The sequence below is a fragment of the Microcebus murinus genome, chromosome 14 (assembly GCF_040939455.1).
Source record: "Microcebus murinus isolate Inina chromosome 14, M.murinus_Inina_mat1.0, whole genome shotgun sequence".
Classification (NCBI taxonomy): domain Eukaryota; kingdom Metazoa; phylum Chordata; class Mammalia; order Primates; family Cheirogaleidae; genus Microcebus; species Microcebus murinus.
This window is the reverse complement of record NC_134117.1, coordinates 11481946-11494252: the sequence shown is the minus strand read 5'-3', so window position 1 is coordinate 11494252 and position 12307 is coordinate 11481946. Positions and strand designations below refer to the sequence as shown.

At 42.2% G+C, this 12307-nt stretch overlaps 1 long non-coding RNA gene across 4 annotated transcripts in view; it reads left to right on the top strand.

The window, feature by feature from the left end:
• The window catches only part of LOC142875439 (uncharacterized), a 163135-nt gene that overhangs the window by 63689 nt on the left and 87139 nt on the right, over positions 1-12307 (top strand). For 2 of the 4 annotated variants that reach the window (XR_012922792.1, XR_012922794.1), the window contains one exon: positions 12112-12269. The exons of 1 other annotated variant lie outside the window; for it this stretch is intronic. This is a non-coding gene — a long non-coding RNA (uncharacterized LOC142875439). Of the gene's footprint in view, positions 1-12097; positions 12270-12307 lie in introns of all 4 variants that reach the window. One more of the 4 variants, XR_012922793.1, reaches the window with a different exon arrangement.

Below are 12307 nucleotides of genomic sequence, written 5' to 3'. Positions count from 1 at the left end.
CATAGGGAACATAGCTCTCTTTAAATCCTTATTTTAATTAGTCTTTCCTTAATATTTGAAATCTTTTTAGTTTTGCAATTACCTAGTAGAACATTATTTTTACAACCTTGTTTGTTCAGAAATCATTAGCCCTTTAAGACATTTATATTATTTATGACATTTAAAATTTTTTTTTCTTTTTTCATCATTTGACTTTCTTTTGAAGTCACACTATTAAACCTCCTTAAAAATATTTATGTGTGTTTAGTTAACAAAAGCTCCTGTAAGTTGAATCCATGCTGGGAAAAGGTTCAGGTAAGCTCTCTATATAAGCTTACAGACAATTGTGTAAATCTTCAGCCATTAAAGAGAAAGGAGAAAAAAGCCACCCTCATTACACTGCTGTCATTTACTCTTCATCTCCTGTCCTCTTTAGCAGCATTAAGATGGGATGTAAATTTGCCAGTTAATGCTGTTAGAAAATGGATGGTTCAAGAAGGGCAGGAATTAGAGATCAGTATTAGGTGCAGATAAGCTCCTTTGCCTCCGCAGTGGCGGCTGTTTAACATTCATGGGAAAATCATCATCAAACAGCGTTATCACAGCTCTGTTGATGGCTGAGGAACTTCATCACTATGATAATTTTTTTTATAGCTGTGAGCCAAAAAGCTCCCTTTTATTTCTGCTGTCTAGAGTTGTGATAGAGGCTTGTTTGTATGGGTAGGATACAGCAAACCCTGGGCTCCTCAGCCAGGTTGGATTTCTGCCCCCCGCCCCCCGCCCCACTTCTGCTCTTCCCTTGTTGCACTAAACAGTCCTACTGATAAAAAATATATATGTATAAAAATGGAAGTCCTCCAACAATCCTTCAAAGCATAACAGATATTTTTATGATCAGTAATTCAAAGTTTGACAAGTGATGCCATTCTGTAATGAAACTGTCATCCATTTTATTGTGAGCAAAATGCTAACTTGATAAACGGAACGTGGAGGGGTGGGAGCCGGCCAAAAGCGGGGGGAAATACATGCCTGGCTCCGAATACCTGGAAAGCAAACTATTCAAAACAGTCAAAGTATCCCTCAATAGCATATTCCTCATCAATAGGCTAAGTCGTCAAAGCTCCTTCCCTGCAAGTATTCCTTTCTGAGTCAAGCAGAGGAAACTGGAGACAAGGTCTTGTGTCGTCCCTTTTTGATTCTATTCTATTTTTATTTTTATAGTGTTTGGGGACAACATTGGTTATGTTATTCTAAACTGACTGAATTTGCTTTAGAACACACAATCTTTGCACATGATATTTCCCCGACATGTTTAGACATCTTCAAGTATATTAGAGATAAAAGTCGTGGCTGTTGCTTGCAGCACATATGGGGCAAAGACGTGCGGTATTCTTCCGAGGTAGATAAGGAAACTATTCAAAGAAAATTTAAATTTATTAAGGTGCTCAAGCTTGTGCTTCTTTGCAGCTTTGACCTCATTTTTGGAGGTTTAACTGCTCTAAGTGACTTTCCCTCCCTTTCGGAATACAGCTAGAAAGCCTGGTGCTGAAAAGCAGTTTTGTAGTCTGGACAGAGAGGTGCTATCGTTTAAATAGTTGGGATTTGAATTCAGGATTGATTTAACTACTTCAATAATTTACTTTCAACCCCAGCTCATTCCCTTTCTTTCCCTGAGAGCAGACTTCCAGTCCTGCCATGATGGGCTGAATTATGCTTGGAGTTTGGAGATAAGGACTTTTGTCTACGAGGCTTAGCTTAGACGACCAAACTCATTTCCCAGAAGACTAGAGTTTGAATCCAGTTAGGATCCTGGAGGTGAAAGGCTAGTGCCTTATCATTTAAGTATAGCTATTTAAACATAAGTTTAAAAGAGATACTGCAGGATGGAGGGACAGTGTCTCTCTTCTAAGGATAATCTTGGGGACAGCTGGATGGCTGTTCCCTAAAGATCAGATAGCCCCCTCCATCTTCAAATAGCTTTGGCCACCTCTGACTTCTCAAGATCAAGAGCCAAGCATGCATCCGCATTCCAAGATTTCCTGTTCCATGTTTGTTTAAAATAAAAATCTAAGGAGGTGTTTAATTTTCATGTGCATGCTTCTTCTTGAGCAGAATATATGTTTAAGTCTTAGCTCTGTGAGCTTCTCTTGGTTGGTTAAAAAAAAAAAAAAGAAATCACAGCACCCCCCCCCCATAATGGAGCTATTGGATATATTTGATATTCATTTTTCTCACTGGACCCCTGAAGTACACAAGCCAGAGATGGCCCCTGCCCTAAGGGAGGATCACCTTTGAACTCCTCAGAGACCCACACATAAATCTCCTCTCTCCTAAAGTTAGCACATTTAAAATGAATTTCCAATTTTTCCTCTCTCAGCTGATGGAAACTCCATGGCGCTTACCATCATTCTTTACATGTTTATTGCCTGGCTCTGTCCACCATAGTGTAAGCTCAATGAGGGCAGACAGTCTGTCCTTCCTTCCTTCCTTCCTTCCTTCCTTCCTTCCTTCCTTCCTTCCTTCCTTCCTATCTCCAATGCCTAGAACAGAGCCTGACATGTGGCAGTGCTCAAGAGGTATTTGAGGAATAGATGTACTCTCACCCGGAGCTGAGGCCTGGGAGAGCTCCACCGGATTGTAGCACAAAGCTCAGGGGGCTAAGCCAGGCTGGTAGCCAGAGGAATCCCAAGAGCAGTGGGGACATTGCAGGATACCAGAAGTGACCACGAAAGCCCCTTTACTTCCTAGGTACGTGAAGGAAAGAGAGTAATTTGTTCAATTCAAAATGTGGGCTTAGAAGAAGCAGATCCAGAGAAAAGTATGTTTTACGGCTCCTGGAGTGGTGGAGAGGGGGACGGGGAACTATGGAGTGGGAGTGGGGACCTCTTTTACCAACAGTGTCAAGAAATCATGTTTATCACCAGTGGCCCTTTCTAGCCCTTTCTTTCTGTGGAAACATGGTTTAGTTATAAAGACTGTTCAACTATAAGCCGCACATCATACATGACCTTTGTTCAGGGTGGATGAAGAACGGTGTCCGCAGGAGGTGAGCAGGAGGGAGCCGTGGCGTTGGGAAGCCCAGCAGGACATCCGAGCTCCAGAAGGGGTCGAGGCCATCATTGTGTCAAACTACAAAGACTTGAGAGCACCCTTATGGCCACAAAAAGTAGGCCAGGCTACATTTAGCAACCACCAAAATCACACATTCTCTAATTTAGTTCATTTTACACTAACAACTACAAGAAATGGCTTCAAGTTCACAAGAACAAAAGATGACGATGATAATTTCCTTGGGCTCTTTTGCCAAGCCATCAGCAGTTTTCTGGCTCCCCCTCCACCCCTCCCTTGCCACCTTAGATCCACCCATCTATCTCATTATCTTGAATTAGCCTTATTTTTTTCTTGGAAATAAAAATAATTAATTAACCTTTTAGTAACTAGAACCTATTACAGAGATATCTTGTATTGAGAGTATATAGGCTATGACTCAATTATTAATTAATGCAATTTTTTACCTAATTTTGACTTTGGAGCTCAGGATAGTTAATCTCATAAGAATTTCATTTTAACTTTCCTAAATATGGATGTCTATTAAAATGTATGCACACACACGTTTGACAGACTTACAGCATCAGTCAGTTTTTCTGCAAACCCAAATTTATATAAATCTTTATACTTTCAGATTTCCTGTGGATATCAGGACTTCCTCTGGAAAAGTGTAAAGATAATCTTACTACATCTGAGTTTATGTCAATTAAAAACTGAGAATAATGAGCTAGGTGCTTCCACTGATACTATTTGATATGGCACTGGAGATTCCTATGTGAATCTATTTATTAACTCCTTAAATAAGATCAAAATCAGAAGATGCTTTGTAACACAGAAACCACTGTCTCAGCAGCTTGGGGAAACAGTTCATTCTGATGGAATTGGCTACTGGTGAGGAATGGTTGTTAGCATCGGGGGCTGTAGCCTGCTTTCCAGAATACAGTTCTACTTGGCCTATTTCTTGACCTGCTTCCTTTGCTATGCATTCTTTAGGAAGAATGTTGGCATTAAGGAATCATAGGAATCACAGAAACCGGGTCTTCAACCATAGGATCTTGAGCCAACTATTTGTTTTGTTAGCTGACATAAGGGGCTTAAACAAAATGAACTCTAGGATTCCTTGACTTTACATTAAGAACCAAATATCTGCCCTTGCCCATTCCCCATAACAGTGATACTGCCAAATACCTTCTTGGAATCTGTTTTCTTAGTAGAAGGAATGGATTGTTCTGGTCCCTTTATGTTCTCTTGCCCCTGTGGACCCAACACACACTTGTGAGTCAACAGATGGAGGCAGACAGAGGCCGTGGCACAGTGATAGGCCACCTGACCCACTTGGGTCAGTCTCTGAACGTTGGAGCTAAGTCGGCTAGCCACAGACTGCAGCGGCCACACAGCTACACCCGAAATCGCACAGGTTCTTCCGCATTGCGGCACTGCTCACTGCCACGCCTGCTACTTTCTAGAGCCACCAAGAGGTGCTCTTTAAGGTTCCTTCCTTCACGCTGTGCCTCATTAGTCACAGACCAACCAGGCCAGGAGAAAACATCAGAATATATCTGTCACCTCTAACAATTCATGGAGCAGATTCTCCATTTCCTTTGTTATGCTATGAATAATTCTGTGGCGTCTCCGGTTTTATTAAGAAGCCTTTCCCTTGGTTTGTTTCTCTTTGTTCTTCTCATCTAATCTCTTAATGGAAGTTGCTAATTAAATTCCTATAGCCATTTTTTTAACAGTGTTTTGAATAGCAAAGTCTGTCAACTGCAGAAAGTGTATATTCTTATCAACACGCCTGTTGCCTGGAGGAGCGAAGGCCTCGCCGACAGATGGCTGCCGAGGAAGGCCCGGCAGGCCTCACATCTGCAGCACCTGTCAGCAGGCGCGGGAGCGAGCGTGAGGCTGGGGAGCAGGGCCCGTTTGGGTCCAATAAATAGAATCCAGGTTGCTAGAGTGTCTCCGTGAATCTCAAGTGGAACTTGGCAAATTTCAGCTGAGCATGTTCTTGTTTTTAAGCATCCTTTGATGCTGCCCCATTAACAGCCTCGTATCCCTTTAAATCTAAGTGGTTATCACATCTCTAAAGGAAATTTAAAAAGCAGCTGAGTGCCTGACATCTATGCCAACACGTCTTTTTATCGGACACAAGTCATCAAATGGAGTTTCACTAAATTTACTTGTTGCTGTCTGGTAGGCACTTTCAAGGCCTGCGTGAACAAGGAGGAATAGTCTTGTATAGTGAATTTGCATGGAAATTAAGGATGCAAATGTTTTCCCTCAAACCAATTCCACTTTTACTACTACATAGGTAGTTAACTGCATAATGTCTTGTAGTTGTGAGTCCGTGATTGTAAGATAATCCACTAATACAGAAATCAGTACGAAATCAGTCCCTTTTTTTTTTTATTTTTTTGAGACAGAGTCTTGTTCTGTTGTCCTGCTAGAGTACAATGGCATCATCATAGCTCACTGCAATCTCCAACTCCTGGGCTCAAGTGATCCTCCTGCCTCAGCCTTCCGAGTTGCTGGGACTACAGGCATGCACCACCACGCCCAGCTAATTTTTCTATTTTTAGTAGACACAGGGGGGTGGACTCACCCTTGCTCAGGCTGGTTTGGAACTCCTGACCTCAAGCAATCCACCCTCCTCAGTCTCTCAGAGCTAAGATTACAGGTGTAGCCACTACACTCAGCCCCAAATCGGTCCCTTTAAGGGAAATTTTGTCCTTGATCAAATATTGGTATCTGCTTAAAGCAAAAATTTATTTTCTCAACGAATACTTTTTGCATGCAAAACAATCATCAAGTACTGATGCTGGGCACTGGACATGGAGCAGTTGTCACAATTTGGCTCAAGAGAGCAGGCTAAGCCCATGGATCTACCCTCCTCCCACATTCCACATCCCACAAATCATCAGAACCGGGGTGTGAGTGTGTGTGCCTCTTCATGACAGTGCTGGAAAATATGAGAGACCAGGCAGGGATTTGGGGACATTTATGAAAGATTGAAGGGATCAAATCTATGGAAAGATAAACCCAGAGTCTAGCAGAAACTACAGCTCAAAAAAAGGTAGAATGCCCCTTAGATAGGAGCAATTCTGGGAAAGTTCCAGAGGCAGAGGCAAAGGAGAGGGAGAGGAAGGGTCCCTGTGGAAATCGTCAGAGTGGCTAAAAATTTAACTCAGCAATTATATTTTCCCAAAAGAGTTATATTTGTATACCAGTATGTATGAACGAGGATGAGCCTTACTGCCTGCCCTTTAATAGTGACGACTTGATTGTCTGTTTATCAGCAAGTGAGTTACTATGAAATTATGTAGATCACTATGTATTGACATGACAAGATCTCCAAGACATGATGTGAAAGGAAAACAACAAGCTGTAAAAAAGACATACAGTGAAAGAGATGGGTAGATAGATAGATGGAGTATATGTACATGTTTATGAATGCAAAGATACAGATCTAGTAATAGAAGGAGTTTTGCCTAACAGCTGTCAGACGTCACCATTTGGACATTGAGGGTCTACTTGGGGTGAGGGGGGGCGTACACTTTTTATTTTCATGCTTGTGTAATGCCTGAAATTCTTAAGAGGCCATACTAATGTGTCATATATGGGATTACAGATACATAAAGCACAAAGAAAATGACAAAAGCAGACATGCTACTCCTCCCCAGATGGTATATGTGGGAGATAAAGGCAGGCAGGAAAAATGTCATTGGCAATTCAGTGAAACATGCAGAGTTCTGTCAAGGTGGCTTAGCTCTTCAAAAAGGCACATAACCCAATCTAGATTGCCAAGGACTTCCCGAAGCAGTGACCTCTAAGCTGAGCTCTGAAGGGAGACCAGCGCTGGCCAGATGGACGGGAAAGTGCAGGAGGGAAGCAGGGAGCCGTCCAGCAAAAGCCAAGGTGTTCAGTTTGAGGTGAATATGACAGATGAGCCTGGACAGGGATGAGGAGGGACCCCATGGACTGTGGAGGTCCTTGTGAGCCATGCCAAGGCGTCCCACCTCCGTCCTGGGCCTCTCACTTGGGGACGTGGTATGTCGGAGCTCCCGACCTGAGGGCAAGAGCTGAGAGGGGGAAGCTACACCTCCAACGAGTTCATCTCTCTCAGCCTCCCTTCCTCCAAGAAGACACTGGGAGCTGGGAGAACCGCAGAATTGCATGGAAGTGATGCTGCCATGGCGGGCAGAGGGGAGACTTATGGTAAAGCCAGAAGAGGCAAGCTGCCTTCTCCTGAAGGGGCGGCTCATATGTGGCCAAGAGCACTGCAGCTTCCCAGTGTGTCTTATGCTCGTCTTTCCTGAGTCAACACTGGCATCTGAGAAGACGAGACTTGGCAGCTGTGCCTGGTATAGTCCTGTGCAACCTGTGGACAGAGTGTGCCTTTGGCCTCTCAGGGAAAATTTGGGGCAGCCACCCTGGCACTGAATCAGTTTCCTAGGGTTGCCACAAACTGGATGGCTTAAAATGGCAGAATTTTCCTAGCACTCTGGGAGGCTAAGGAGGGAGGATTGCTTGAGGTCAAGAGTTTGAGACCAGCCTGAGCAAGATCAAGACCCTGTCTCTACTAAAAATAGAAAACTTGGCTAGGTGCAGTGGCACGGCCTGTAGTCCCAGCTACTTGGGAGTCTGAGGTAGGAGGATTGCTTGAGCCCAGGAGTTAGAGGTTGCAGTGAGCTATCATGACGCCACTGCACTCTAGCCTGGGTGACAAGAGCAAGACTCAGTCTCAAAAGAAGAAAAAAAGATAGCAGAATTTATTTTCTAAAAGTTCTGGAGTCTAGAAGCCTGAAATCAAGGGAACAGCAGGGGTGTATGCCTTCCGAAGGCTCGAGGAGAGACTTATTCCTTCTGTCTTCCAGCTTCTGGTGGCCCCGGGTGTTCCTTGGCTTGTGGCTACCTCACTCCAATCTCTGCCTCTGTCTTCACTTTGCTTTCCCCTCTGTGTCTGTGTCTTCACCTTTTCTGTCTCTGTTAAGGCCACCATGTCTTTCAATTTAGGGCCCACGCAGGTAATCCAAGATGATTTCATCTTGAGATCTTTAACTTAATTACATCTGCAAAGACCCTTTTTCCAAATAAGGTCACGTTCATAGGTTCCGGGGGTTAGGATATGCACCTATCTTTTCGGGGGACATAATGCAACCCTCTACAGATACTTGGCCAGTTTTGTTGGTATTTCCAAGGCCTTTGTTCTCCGTTTTCTCCATCAGGTTCAGGGTTAGTCTTAGACCTCACACTTGGCTTACCATCTAGCGAGGATGTTATTTTGGGTATAAGGAGAACAGCACAGATAAAATGGTGTGGCTTTAGAGATGAAATTCAGAACCCTCATTATTTAGATGGAAAAACTGGCCCCCAAAAATCTGGTTGCCTGCCCAAGGTCACAATTTAAACACAGAGCTGGTGCTCCAATCCAGGGGTTCTTTCCACAACCCTATGCTCTGGGGGTATAAGATTATGGGTACTTGTGTTTGACCTCAGTTACAGGTTGAGTGTTAGGCAGAAGACAGTTGTTTTGAAGAGGAAATATTAAAAGGTAGCACTTTCATCTTGCAACTCCTTATCCAATAGTAAGACCTTAAAAATTCTGCTCCTGCGGGGCAGAACAGAACCAGGGTTACTCAGACTGTTTAACAGTTTTCTTGCTTAGGTCTCACCTTGTCCCAATAAATGAATCTGTCTGTTTATTTCAGAAAGCATTGGTATACTAAACTGTGCTTTGTTCCAATTAGAGAAAAAAACTACCCCAAATACTATGAAAACAAAACATTTTAGTTCATGAACTTGAAGAAGTGTTATCAAGGCCTTTAGTTCAGTCTGGTAAACCAAGGAGTAGGATAGCAGACTTCAAAGACTGGGCAGTTATTTTTCTTGGGACCTGAATTAGGAAAGAATGGGCTGGGGTAGGGCAGGGTGAGGGCATCCTTTGGACTCACTTACAAGGCTTGGCTTGATAGAAGTGCTGGGTGCCTATGACTATCTGTTATGTAATGCATACCCCAAGCAGTTGTAAAGTCATTGAGACAATGGTCAAACTTGGGAAGTTCCCAACTCATGAATATTGCAGATAGCCCATTTTCTTCACCTCCAGTTGAATCTGATACTTTTGAATAGGCTGTGAGGTGTTTGGGCCTTTATCTGAGCCAGAGCCGCTAAGCTGAAAGGAGATGTGAATGGATGAGGGAGTCATTCAAAAAATGCTTTCATTTGGTTTCAGAAACACTTTCTTTGTTTTGATGTGCTCAGAACATCATCTATTTGAAGTCTGGCTCCACTAGAGTTTTTATCTCCAAAGCAAGAAAAATATGGTAATTTTAATAAATAAGCCACCACAACAAGATGTATTAAAAAAAAATGTTTCCAGGAGATTTGTATATTTTGAACATGGGTAATGCTTATATAAAAGTCTAAATGAGTGAATCTAAGCTGTAGTCCGTCTTTCTCTTTGTTCTTTATGAAAATATTCACATCTCTCCAACTAAATTAACATATATTATCGCAAATGTGTCATTCTCAAATTTCCTGAGCTCGGCTTATCACTCACCGCTCTTTTTTTTGCTCATGACTGTCTTTCTGAAAACAAAACAACATTATTCACACCAATAAGTGTAACAGGCACAATGGGATAAAGCACTGGGAGCGACTTCTTTGTACTTATCGGGGTGACCTCTCGCTCTTGGCTTTCCCTTTCTTCGCCTCTCTGGAGTCGCCGTCTCTGAGAAGGAACTGTGGAAGCCTATGTGCTATTAGTGTGCCCCACACCCATTTGTCTTCTGCGCTCCCTTTGTGCTCCAGGAGAATTCAGTGTCCCGGGCAGAATCTAACTCCGGGCTTTATCCTGCAGTTGACGACGGTGTGTCTTGTTTAAAGAGAAATGCTCCATTCCTCTCACTGTCTTTATGCATAGGTGATTTAAATGGCCAGGGAAAAAGCCTAAGTAGATGGTCTCCTGACACTTGAATAAAAAAATAGAATCAACTATTTACTTAAAGCTCCCTTTGAAGCCAGAGGCCCTTTGGAGAGTTTGGCCAGACCCAAATAACCATTTAAAAGATTGCAGATAATTGCATTTGCATACATTCCCACACCTGGGAGTGAATCTGTATAATAAACACATGGATATATACCAGTGAGAAATACAAGCTGGGGGTGTCTAGAAGGATGGGGGAAATCTCAGCCCACTCTACATTCTAAGTCATGCTAGGAAAATAGAGTCCCCTGGAAAGATTGCCTTGATGTCCAAATTTAAGATTCAGAACCAACACAGTAGAGAGAGATAATTCAGAATTTTCTGTCTAATATCAGTGGGATTCTAAGAGCATTACTTTTAGATTCCCCACTTAAAGCAACTCACCACTAAAAATATCTTCTGATTAAATGAAACTGAGCCCTCTACCAGGACATTAGAAATGAGATGGGAACAGGTTACAGTTTTCTGACTTATTAAGATAGAGTTCTTTGTGTTACTTGAGTGGCAAATACCATTTACATAGGTTGCTAAATGCTTATGGATTATGATAATGACATGAAATAGCTTTAGCTTTGCTATTTTTGCAATATAAAAAATTAAGTATAAAGCATTTTACTCATCTTTGCCTGCTGTTTATATTTTCTACAAACTTTTCAGTCAGTCCAATTTTTAATCAAAATATTACCAAGCCCTAGTTGTTATTCAGGTCAAAAATGCATTTTAACTATGACCATCATGGACATACCAGTGATCAAAAATCTATCTTGCCAATGACTATCAGAAACCTAAGCCTTCAGAATATTCAGAATGACAAGAATAAAAATTAACTTTGATGTACACCGAATTTTTATTTTTGTTTTATTAAATCCCACCTCTTTCCCCAGCATCTTAGCAATATGTGCAGGCAACATAACCATTATCCTTGCATATTCCTTCCTTTCCCAGAGAAATTCAAGACTTTATTAACCATTTTGGCTGGGATATTCTGGTTCCCTTTCTGTCTTTGCCATAAGTTGGCTTTTAAATCACCTATAATGAGCAGAAGTTGTATGCAGACTCCCTAAAGAGAGGGCAAGTAAATTATCTCTTAATTCTGCTCAGTCACCATGCATGGATCAACATTTATTACTCTTGCTCAAAATTACAAAGTTGGTTCATGCCTGGATGCTTAAGCCTATAGTGACTCGAGAACTCTAAACCCTACTAGGCATTGACAGGCAGAATGTCTGTAAAATTACTCTGAAAACATTACATCTTCATGGCCTGGAGATTAAGAGTTTCTCCCTCAGTGTAGGTATTTTCTAGTACAGAGTGTTAAAATCGACTCACCTTTGTTAAAGCCTCCATGCTCCTAAATTTTCCACCTAAGCCACTAAGGAGACAGACGTAGGGATGTATTTTAGGTGCTAGAACACTGCAAAGACTGTACCCATATCAGGGGAAAACGTGGAGCCTTTTTTCGAAAAACATTTTTAGTGTAAGCCTTCTTTTGAAATAAGGCTTTGGGGAAACAAAAAGGGAAAAAAAAGCTACCTACTCTGATTAAGCTCACAAAGAGACTACAGTACTCCACATTATCTTAAGAAAAACAAAAGCCCAAAACACAGCCCATAGCCTTTCCATCAAGTAGACAGACATTAAAGTACATTAGCACTATCATTTGTATGTCTATAAATATCAATAAAGTATGTGATTTGGCTTCACTTTCACACAAAGAAGGAGGACTATCCTTTTCAGGAAATTTCGCAGAGACACTCACCAACAAAAGTTCAGTAATTCAATCTTTGGAAAGCTCAATAATGCTAAGTTCAAAATTGCAGGTTTTAAACTAATGTACCTGATAAGTGCTGATGGCAGAACTAAAGGGAGCCATTATTAGGTAATCCAATATCCCCAGACCCGGTTATCTGTAACAGAGAAGAGTCTCCCTAAAACAGCAGTAATGTGTTCACATCTACATTAATCTCTGAAGTCAAAAAAAGGCATTCTTCATGGGTTTTATCTGTTTCCAAATGTCTGCCTCCACCAGGAGTGATTTTGCACTCGTGAGGCAGCTATGCAGATGTCTCCAATATCTTTGTCCGATAGGTGCTATTTTACAGATCCACGGGATACTGCCCTGCAGACTGGACTTTCACGGCTGTCTGACTCTTGCGTTTAACCGGACTTGGAGACCCTGAGCCAAATGGAGCCTTTGCTTCTGTTGCTTCCAGACACTGAAGGGCCTGAAGGCTGAACTGTTGTGTGTATCGGAGTGGGGGTACGTGTGTCAGGGATAGGGGCAGTTGGTTGGGGGTT